General features: G+C 45.1%; 1 pseudogene; it reads right to left on the reverse strand.

Moving 5' to 3' along the window:
• Window positions 1-1,474: 1,474 nt before the first annotated feature.
• Window positions 1,475-3,845, reverse strand: LOC112609292 (annotated as a pseudogene).
• Window positions 3,846-9,487: the final 5,642 nt, after the last annotated feature.

Here is a 9,487-nt window from a genome sequence, read left to right on the forward strand (position 1 = left end):
GTATGTTTTATACTTACAGCACATCTTACTTTGAACTAGACACATTTGAAGTTCTTAATAGCCACATGTGGCTACCATATTGGACAAGCAGGTCTAAGTCAGTGGTTCCCAAAATGTGGTCCCTGGAGCAGCAGGATCAGCATCACCCTAAAACTTGTTAGAAATACAAATTCTCAGGTTCCACCCCAGACCTACTTACTGAATCAGAAACTCAGATAGCTGGGCTCAGCAACCTGTGGTTTAACAAGCCTTTCAGGTGATTCTGATGACAGGTTAAATTTCACAATCGGCAGCCTAAATTATGGGGAACTGGTTTTTCTTTGCTAACTAATACATTTAACAGGGTTCAAAATTCAAAAAGTACAAAAACATACACAGTGAAAATCTTCCTTTCCTGCCAGGCACAAACCATCTATCTCCCCTCCCTAGAGGCAACCAAAATGTTATGTTGGTAGGTAGCTGTCATGCTGGACCCCTATTGACTTCAACAGGAATGGCACCATGTTTGAGAGGCTGAAGACGAGATGCAGAGCCAGTGAATGAGACATACGGTTTATTTAATTAATTTATTTACTTTTTGAGATGGGGTCTCACTCTGTCACCCAGGCTGGAATACAGTAGTGTATTCATGGCTCACTGCAGTCTCAGCCACCTGGACACAAGCAATCCTCCTGCCTCAGACTCCTGAGAAGCTGGGACTACAGGCATTAGTTCTGGCTAATTAAAAAAAAAAAAAAAAATTATAGAGATGAGGCCTCACTATGTTTCCCAGGCTGAGACATAGGGTTTACTGAGGAGACTTACATACAGGGCAATCCTGTGGTAGCAGGCTGGACAGGAGAACTGCATTTGCTTATAAAAAGCATACTGGCTGGGCGCGGTGGCTCACACCTGTACTCCTAGCACTTTGGGAGGCCAAGGCAAGTGGATCACTTGAGGTCAGGAGTTGGAAACCAGCTTGGCCATCATGGCGAAACCCCGTCTCTATTAAAAATTCAAAAATTAGCTGGGCATGGTGGTGCGTGCCTGTAATCCCAGCTACTTGGGAGGCTGAGGCAGGAGAATTGCTTGAACCTGGGAGGTGGAGGTTTCAGTGAGCTGAGATTGTGCCACTGCACCCCAGCCGGGGCAAAAGCAAAACCCCAACTAAAAAAAAAAAAAAAAAAAAAAAGAAAAGCATACTGGTTATATAGCATTTTCACTTAGCATTCTCACCCTAGCAACCTCCACCTGGCAACCTTGATTTAACCCAAAACAAAGGGCCTCGATCCCCTGTATGGCCCGCATTCCATGGGATGAGATGGGGCTTCCTATGTTCCTCATAGGTAAGGAATGAATCTCCTGATTGGCAACTCCCAGGTTCCTTTTGTTTGTTTGTTTGTTTTTGTTTTAAGAAACATGTTTATTTTCTGTCAAACTTATTTCCATGTGGCTTATGAGCCTGTAAGACAACTTGGTGGTTGTTCCTACCCATTCAAGTGGCCTGAGCAGTGGGAGCTGCAGACCAGGCTTCTGTGGCAGGCTGAGCTCTCCAGTCTTCAGTAAGGAATTGCTGAATAGGCACAGAGGGCACCTGCCACCTTCAGATCAGTCTGCACCCTCAGGCGGAGGAGCAGTGAACTCAGGAGCCAGAGCCGTCCACTTACCCTGAAATTCCTCCTTGGTCACAGATTTTTTTCAGCAACAGCCTGCTCTTCCTTTTCATCTTTTTTTTTTTTTTTTTTTTTTGAGACAGAGTCTCACTCTGTTGCCCAAGCTACAGTGCAATGGTGCTGTCTCAGCTCACTGCAGCCTCCGCCTTCTGGGTTCGATTCTCCTGCCTCAGCCTCCCAAGTAGCTGGGACTGCAGGCACGTGCCACCACGCCCAGCTAATTTTTGTATTTTTAGTGGAGACTGGGTTTCACCATGTTGGCCAGGCTGGTTTTGAACTCCTGACCTCAGGTGATTCACCCACCTTGGCCTCCCAAAGTGCTGGGATTACAGGCATGAATCACTGCACCTGGCCTTCCTTTTCAACCTCTTTAGGATCTCTGTAGAAGCAGAGATCAGGCCTGAGCTCCCATGAGTGTTCACAGGAGATGGTGCCATGCATGCACAGAAGTTCCCAAACCAGCATCCATCATATCAAACCCATAAGTTAAATCCTTTGTTGTTGCATGGGATGGCAATGTCCCCATAGCACAGAGGAGAATCTGTGTTGCACAGAGCGATGGTAGATAGATTAACGTAAGTTGCCTCTGTGACAGGCTGGTGGTCATCGTTGGAATCAATAACCACCAGAAGCTGTGGCTCCCAGAAGGCTGCCTGGATCTGGTTAGTGAAGGTTCCAGGAGTGAACCGATCAGCAATTGAACTTTAATTGAGCAATTGAGATTCTTTAGCTCAGAGTTCCGAACACACATTCTTCTTTTTTTTTGAGACGGAGGCTGGAGTGCAGTGGTGAGATCTAGGCTCACTACAATCTGTTAAGACTTGACTGGGGCTAGAGAATCCACCTTCAGGATGGCTCACTCACATGACTGTTAGCAGGAGGCCTCAGTTTCTTGTTGGCTCTTGGCTGAGGGCCTCAGTTCCTCACTACAAGTACCTCTCCATAGGGCTGCTTCACACCATAGCAGCTAGTGACTGATCCAAGAGACAGCAAGGCAAAAGCCACAAGGTCTTTCTATACACTTGCCTTTGAAGGGACATACCATTACTGTTGCAATTTTCTGGTAGTCACACAGAGCAAATCTGGTACAATATGAGAGGGGACTACAAAAGGGTAAACACCAGGAGGCAGGGATCACTGGAGGCCATCTTGGAGGCTGCTGTATGGCAGATGTGCCTAACAGCAATAATTTAAGCATACCCTGAGAATGACCCTATGGCCTAAGACGAACATGTGTTCGGACGGCCCAGCGCAGTGGCTCATGCCTGTAATCCCAGCACTTTGGGAGGCCAAGGCGGGTGGATCACCTGAGGTCAGGAGTTCGAGACCAGCCTGCCCAGCATGGTGAAACCCCATCTCTATTAAAAATATAAAAATTAGACTAGGCGCGGTGGCTCACGCCTGTAATCCCAGCACTTTGGGAGACCAAGGTGGGCGGATCACGAGGTCAAAAGATCGAGACCATCCTGGCCAACATGGTGAAACCCTGTCTCTACTAAAAATACAAAAATTAGCCGAGCATGGTGGTGCACACCTGTAGTCCCAACATCCTAGAGATGAAATTACTGAGAGGGCTGGGCACGGTGGCTCATACCTGTAATCCCAGCACTTTGGGAGGCTGAGGCAGGCGGATCATTTGAGGTCAGGAGTTTGAGACCAGCCTGGCCAACACAGTGAAAACCCATCTCCACTAAAAATACAAAAATTAGCCAGGCATGATGGTGCACACCTGTAGTTGCAGCTACTCGGGAGGCTGAGGAGGAGAATCACTTGAACCCAGGAGGCGGAGGTTGCAGTGAGCAGAGATCGCGCCACTGCATTCAAGCCTGGGTGAAAGAACGAGACTCTATCTCAAAAAAGAAAGAAAGAAAGAAATTACTGAGAGAGTATGTACATTTAAAGATTTGATGAATATCACAAAATTTCCCTGAAAAAAAAAAAAAAGTCATACCGATGTACACCTTCGTGAATAATGTTGTTGGAGACTTTGGATGCTCCTTTCCTCACTTTCACTCCAGTTCTGATTAATGAAGAATACATATTTTTAAAATGGTCAAATGGGAACTGACATACAGTTCTGTTAATATGCACAAGACTCTAGTACTCCTGAATTGTAGCTTACCTTAGGTCTGAGGTTACAATTGGGCATCTTACTTCCAGTGTGACTCCAGATCTTATGACCCACACAATCATGCATTCTTGCAGATAAATCAGTAAAAACAAAATGCAATTTCCTTCTTCTTATAAGTTAAAGTCCCATATTTGATTATTTTCAATTTTTTTTTTTTTTTTTTTGTTGGAGACAGAGTCTCGCTCTGCCGCCCAGGCTAGAGTGCAGTGGCCGGATCTCAGCTCACTGCAAGCTCCGCCTCCCGGGTTCACGCCATTCTCCTGCCTCAGCCTCCCGAGTAGCTGGGACTACAGGCGCCCAACACCTCGCCCGGCTAGTTTTTTGTATTTTTTAGTAGAGACGGGGTTTCACCGTGTTAGCCAGGATGGTCTCGATCTCCTGACCTCATGATCCGCCCGTCTCAGCCTCCCAAAGTGCTGGGATTACAGGCTTGAGCCACCGCACCCGGCCTTTTTTTTTTTTTTTTTGAGACGGAGTTTTGCTCTTTTTGCCCAGGCTGGAGTGCAATGGCACGATCTTGGCTCACCGCAACCTCCGCCTCCTGGGTTCAAGCCACTCTCCTGCCTCAGCCTCTTGAATAGCTGGGATTACTGGCATGTGTCACCATGCCTGGCTAATTTTGTATTTTTTAGTAGAGACAGGGTTTCTCCATGTTGGCCAGGCTGGTCTCAAACTCCTGACCTCAGGTCATCTGCCCACCTCGGCCTCCCAAACTGCTGGGATTACAGGCGTGAGCCATTGCACCCGGCCTTTTTTTTTTTTTTGAGATGGGAGTCTCACTCTGTTGCCCAGGCTGCAGTGTAGTGGCACAGTCTTGGCTCACTGCAACCTCCACTTCCCAGGTTCAAGCGATTCTCCTGCCTCAGCCTCCTGAGTAGCAGGGATTACAGATGCATGTCACCACACCTGGCTAATTTTTGTATTTTTAATAGAGACAGGGTTTCACCATGCTGGTCAGGCTGGTCTCAAACTCCTGACCTCGTGATTTGCCTGCCTCGGCCTCCCAAAGTGCTGGGATTACAGACATGAGCTACTGCTCCCGGCCAATAATTTTTCTTTCTTTTTATTTTTTTGAGACAGAGTCTCACTCTGTCACCCAGGCTGGAGTGCAGTGGCATGATCTCAGCTCACTGAAACCTCCACCTCCCGGGTTCAAGCAATTCTTCTGCCTCAGCCTCCCGAGTAGCTGGGATTATCGGCATGTGCCACCACGCCCGGTTAATTTTTGTATTTTTAGTAGAGACAGGGTTTCACCATGTTGACCAGGTTGGTCTCAAACTCCTGACCTCATGATCCGCCCGCCTTGGCCTCCCAAAGTGCTAGGATTACAGGCATGAGCCACTGTGCCCGGCTAGCCCCAATTTTTATTTGGCCTGATGAGTCTGGTTTCCAAAAACAGTAGCTAAATCTCACTTTAGAAATATACCCTGTTGCTCAGACATGGTTTGAAAAAGAATTGATTGGGGACTGAAAGGGTTCATGTCTACGTCACTGTTTTTTTGGTGTTTGTTTGTTTGAGAGGGAGTCTGGCTCTGTCACCCAGGCTGGAGTGCAGTGGTGCAATCTTGGCTCACTGCAACTTTCGCCTCCTGGGTTCAAGTGATTCTCGTGCCTCAGCCTCCCAAGTAGCTGGAATTACAGACAAGTGCCACCATGCCCGGCTAATTTTTTTTTTTTTTTTTTGAGACGGAGTCTCGCTCTCTCGCCCAGGCTGGAGTGCAGTGGCCGGATCTCAGCTCACTGCAAGCTCCGCCTCCCAGGTTCACGCCACTCTCCTGCCTCAGCCTCCCGAGTAGCTAGGACTACAGGCGCCCACCACCTTGCCCGGCTAGTTTTTTGAATTTTTTAGTAGAGACGGGGTTTCACCATGTTAGCCAGGATGGTCTCGATCTCCTGACCTCGTGATCCACCCATCTCGGCCTCCCAAAGTGCTGGGATTACAGGCTTGAGCAACCGCGCCCGGCCATGCCCGGCTAATTTTTATATTTTTAGTAGAGATGGGGTTTCACCATGTTGGCCAGGCTGGTCTCAAAGTCTTGACTTCGGGTGATCCACCCACCTCGGCTTCCCAAAGTGCTGGGATTACAGGCATGAGCCACCACACCCGGCCCGTACTTCATTGTTGATCTGCTGGTCCACTTGGTAGATAAGGAAGTCAGGCCAGACCCCTGTTGCCAATGGTTATACATATTAAACCATATTCCTTGAAGTATGTAGCTACAAAGATGGGATATTGGCTCACCGTTACATAGTTATTGATGCCAGGGTATGTTTATAAGGTATAAATATACCATTTTACTTCCCTGATTGAAAACTTCTGATGATTCATCATTGCCCAAATCATAAAGTGTATATTTCATGATATGGCTGTCACAGCCCTTCACAATCTAATCTAAACCTACTCTTCAGCCTCTTTCCTTATTCCCACCCTACCTCTGATGTCACTCCCCTATTTCTTGAAATTTGGGTTGTTGTTTTTTTTTTTTTTTAAATAGAGATGGCATGTCGATGTGTTCTCCTGGCTGGCCTTGAACTTCTGAGCTCAAGTGATCCTCCCACCTCAGCCTCTCAAAGTGCTGGGATTACAGGTATGAGCCACCATGCCCAGCCTATTTCTTGAAATTTGGTCTCCAACCATACTAAAAAACTGGTCATTGCCTAATCAGATAAGACATGATGAATCACACTCCACAGGCTCCTGAAGTAGCTTACCAATATTGGGAATACCTGTTGACCCTGATTACTCAGACTATATCCTGCCTGGGCTGTCAGGCAGCTCAAAGTTAAATTTTTATTTTTTATTATAAGAGACATGGCCAGGTGTGGTGGCTCATGCCTGTAATCCCAGCACTTTGGGAAAACGAGACAGGCAGATTGCTCGAGTCCAGGAGTTCAAGACCAGCCTGGGCAACATGATGAAACCCCCATCTTTACCAAAAAATACAAAAATTAGCTGGACGTGGTGGTGCATGCCTGTCGTTCCAGCTACTCAGGAGGCCGAGGTGGGAGGATCACCTGAGTCCGGGAAGTCAAGGCTGCAGTGAGCTATGATCATGCCACTGCACTCCAACATGCATGACAGAGTGAGACCCTGTCTCAATAAAAAACCGAGAGAGACAGGATCTTGCTATGTCACCCAGGTTTGAGTGCAGTGGCTATTCACAGGTGCTATCATGGTGTACTACAGCCTTAGACTCCTGGACTCTAGTGATCCTCTCATGTCAGTGACCAGAATAGCTGGGACTATGGGCACATGCCACTGCACCTAGCTTTTACAATTAAATTTAGTGCCTACTCACTAACTCTTATTACTAACTCTTAGTAGTCGAATTAACATTTCTATTTCTTTGGACCATATTTTTGTTGTTATATTTAAGACTACTTCTTTAAATGATAAAATAAGTGAGATATAGAAAAGAAGAAAAATATTTTGAAATGTTATTTTTAAATTTTATTTATTTATTTATTTATTTTTGAGAGAGTCTCTCTCAGTCGCCCAGGCTGAAGTGCAGTGGTGCAATCTAGGCTCACTGCAGCCTCTGTATCCCGGGTTCAAGCAATTCTCCTGCCTCAGCATTCCAAGTAGCTGGGACTACAGGGGTGTGCCACCACACCTGGCTAATTTTTGTATTTTTAGTAGAAACAGGATTTCACCATGTTGGCCAGGCTGGTCTTGAACTCCTGACCTCGAGTGATCCGCCTGCCTCAGCCTTCCAAAGTGCTGGGATTACAGGCATGAGCCACCACGCCTATTTTTTTTTTTTTTAAAGAAATACATGCAGTTGTTAAAAAAGAAAAAGTACTCAAGTGTATAAACTATACAGTCACACATTCTTCCCTAACTCCACTGCCCAGAAGTACCTAGTTAAGCTTAATATATATGCTTCCAGATTTTTCATATAAGCAGCTGATAAATCTCATACATTGCTGGTGGGAATATAAATTGGCACACTATTTTGGAAAACTGGCACCATCTACTAAAACTAAATATATACATAGACACAATAGTCTCACTCCTAGGCATATATTCAGCAGAAATGTAGACATCTGTGAACTAAAAAAAATATAAAAGTAATGTTCATATAAGCATGATTTCTTAGTAGCCCCAAAGTAGAAATAAATAAATTGTGGTATATTCAACTTGAATATATCTCATAAACAATAATGACCAGAGAAGCCAGACAAAAGAAAATATGCTGTATGATTACATTTCTGTAAAGTTCAAAACAATCCATAATGGTAGAAATCAGCAAGTAGTTACCTTTGGGGAGATGGCTGTGACTACGAGGATGTATAAGAAGGCATTTGGGCTATTAATGGGTGTGATTGCATTGTGATAATTTATTGAGCTGAACACTGATGCAGTAAAAAGATATTGATCTCATTATTTTTAATGGCTCCAGAGTCTTCCATTGGATGGATGTTTACTAATTTAGTTAACCATCTCTCTATTGATTGCACATTTACGTTAGGTTTTTAGGTTGTTATTCCTATAATAATGCTGTCATGAACAACCTTGTATAACTTCTTCCATTTTTATGAATATATCTGTAAGATATATTTCTAAATAGAGAAACTGATGCTTTACAAGAAATACATGCTGTAAATGTTGTTAGATATTGTCATAAAACCCTGCAGAAAAAAAAAACTGTAACAATTTGCATTTTCACACAGGACATGGTTGCCTAATTTCCATAATCTGAAAATTCACTGAGTAGTGTTGGTCTTTTACATTGCTGCCTTTAGTAGGTGAAAGCATTTTCTCACTACTGCATTCATTCTGGGTTTTTTCTTTCTTTCTCTTTTCTTTTCTTTCATTCTTTCTTTCTTTCTCTTTTCTTTCTGTCTTTTCCTATCTTCCTCACTCCCTCCCTCCTTGATTTCTCTCTCTCTCTCTTTCTCTTTTTCTTTTTTTCTTTGACAAGTTCTTGCTCTGTCGCCCAGGCTGGAGTGCAGTGGTGCAATCGTAGCTCATTGTAACCTCTAACTCCTGGGCTCAAGTGATCCTCCTGCCTCAGCCTCCTGAATAGCCAGAACTACAGGCACTCGCCACTGTGCCTGGCTTCTCATTCGTATTTTTAAATTATTGGTGAATTGAATTTTTTTTTTTTTTTTTTTTTTTTTGAGATGGAGTCTTGCTCTGTCGCCCAGGCTGGGGTGCAGTGGTGCGATCTCGGCTCACTTCAAGCTCCCTCTCCCGAATCCACGCCATTCTCCTGCCTCAGCCTCCTGAGTAGCTGGGACTACAGGCGCCCACCACCATGCCTGGCTAATTTTTATGTATTTTTAGTAGAGATGGGATTTCATCGTGTTAGCCAGGATGGTGTCTATCTTCTGACCTCGTGATCCGCCTGCCTCGGCCTCCCAAAGTGCTGGGATTACAGGCTTGAGCCACCGCGCCTGGCCGAATTGAAAATTTTTAATGTTATTAGCTGTTTGTTATTTGTTATGAGTTTCTTATTTATGTTGTTCTCCTTTTTTCCCCTCTAGGGAGTTGTTTGCTTCTAATATATATTAAGAATACTAATCCTGGCCAGGCGCGGTGGCTCATGCCTGTAATCCCACCACTTTCGGAGGCCGAGGTGGGCGGATCGCTTGAGCTCAGAAGTTTGAGACCAGCCTGGGCAACACAGTGAGACCTGTCTCTACCAAGGAATTTAAAAATTAGCCAAGTGTGGTAATTTTTACTGGAAATTAAATTAAT

This window comes from Theropithecus gelada, chromosome 16, assembly GCF_003255815.1.
Source record: "Theropithecus gelada isolate Dixy chromosome 16, Tgel_1.0, whole genome shotgun sequence".
NCBI lineage: Eukaryota > Metazoa > Chordata > Mammalia > Primates > Cercopithecidae > Theropithecus > Theropithecus gelada.